A 1,932-nucleotide genomic window follows, 5' to 3' on the forward strand; every position below is an offset into this window, starting at 1 on the left:
CGGACCCTCGGGGTGACTCCGTTTAACTCCCCCCGGGCTGCGGATGCTGCCGCCGGCCCCGCCGGGTCCTGGGAGCGGTGTCCCGTTGCTATGGCGACGGGGGCGGAGCCCCGCTGCGGCCGTTACCCGCACGCCCCCCCCGCGTGGGCGGATCCGTCGTTGCCGGGTTACCAACCCAGGAACCCGGATGTGGCACCTACCCGGGTTGTGTCTCCTTCACGGTCTGAGGACACAAAATACCGGGCGGGGCCGGCACAGCCCAGCGCCCACAGCCGGGGGATCGGGAGGCGGCTCCTCCCAGGGAATAACCAATCACAGCCCGCCTGGAGCTGAAGAGCTGAGGGACAGCGCCCAGGCCCTGAGTTCAAGTCCCAAGACTGTCCCCAAAGCGAGAAGAGCATGTGAAGCGCGTGTGCTGGGAGAGCAGGTGCGCTGCAGGGAAGGGGGGCGGGGGGGCAGGGCCCATCCCAGCCAGGGGCCTGGAACTCAGCCTGGAACTCAGCCTGGAAAGCCCTGGGAAGCCATGGGAAAAAACCTCCATTCTCTGTGGAGTTGGCCAGGATGGAATCCGCTCTGAGTCACGAGATCTTCGCACCCCACGGGCCCCCCCGTGGCTGGGCCAGATGGAACAGATTGTCACATCTCAGTGAAGAAGTTTAAAAAACAAACAGGGAAAGATATACCTGTGTTGGGCCTGGGCGCGCTGTCCCTGAGCTCTGAGCCTCAGCACCACTTCCCATTTTCTGGTGGTTTAATGGAGATCAGAGTCTCATGGACTTTGCTGCCCAGGCTGGCTTTGAACTGTGATCCTCAGGTCTCAGCCTCCTGAGTAGCTGGGATGACAGGCGGGAGCGCCGGCCTGGGCGGCTGGCAGGAGTACATTTCCCTTTGAACAATGTCACCCTGATCGTGTGATTTCTAGTGGCAGAGCATCAGCCTTGAGTTCCCAGCCTGCTGCAGACAGTGAGTTCATTTTTATTTTTTTGCCAGTCATGGCACCTGAACTCTGGGCCTGGGCGCTGTCCCTCAGCTCTTCAGCTCAAGGCTAGCGCTCTAGCACTTGAGCCACAGCACCACTTCTGGCTTTTTCTGCTTATGTGGTGCTCAGGAATCGAACCCAGGACCTCATGCATGCAAGGCAAGCACTCTACCACCTGCCCAGCTGGAGGCATAGCTCAGATGGTAGACCATTTGCCCCGCAAGAGTGAGGCCCTGAGGGGGCTGGGCAGGTGGCTCAGTGGTAGAGCGCTTGCCTTGCATGCCTGAGGCCCTGGGTTCGATTCCTCAGCACCACATAAGCAAAAAGAAAAATAACGCCGGAAGTGGGGCTGTGGCTCAAGTGGTAGAGCGCTAGCTTTGAGCTGAAGAGCTGAGGGACAGCGCCCAGGCCCAGAGTTCAGGCCTCACAACCAGACACCCCCTCCCTAAAAAAAGAGTGAGGCCCTGAGTTCAATTCTTAGTATGGACAAAACATCTAGATGAATGGATAGATTAACAACAAGCAAGAACATTCCTTGGAGCCGGGCTTGGGGTTCCCAGGGTAGATGGGGGGGCTATTGTAATGAGGGTAGTAGGTAGGTCATAGGGCTTGAACTCAGGACCCTGAGTTTCCTGCCCAGGCTGGCTTCGAACCGCGATCCTCAGGCCTCAGCCTCCTGAGTTGCCGGGATGGCAGGCGGGAGCCACAGGCCGTGTCCCTCACCTCCCTCTTGCTCACCCTCTCAGCCTCCTGGCCTGATCGAGAACATTCCAGGAAGTAGAAACCGGCACCTGTCAGTGAGCGAAGGGTCAGGGACCGAGTTCGAGTCCTGCTCTGTGAGCTTAAATAGAGAGGGAGAGAGAGATCCAGCCAGCTCCGGGATGCAGAGGCCAGGAGCCAGGCCAAGAGGGGAGACTAGGACGGCAGGGGGGTGAGGGGAAAGATGGGGGGCT

The sequence above is a fragment of the Dipodomys ordii genome, unplaced genomic scaffold, assembly GCF_000151885.1.
Source record: "Dipodomys ordii isolate 6190 unplaced genomic scaffold, Dord_2.0 Scaffold69, whole genome shotgun sequence".
NCBI lineage: Eukaryota > Metazoa > Chordata > Mammalia > Rodentia > Heteromyidae > Dipodomys > Dipodomys ordii.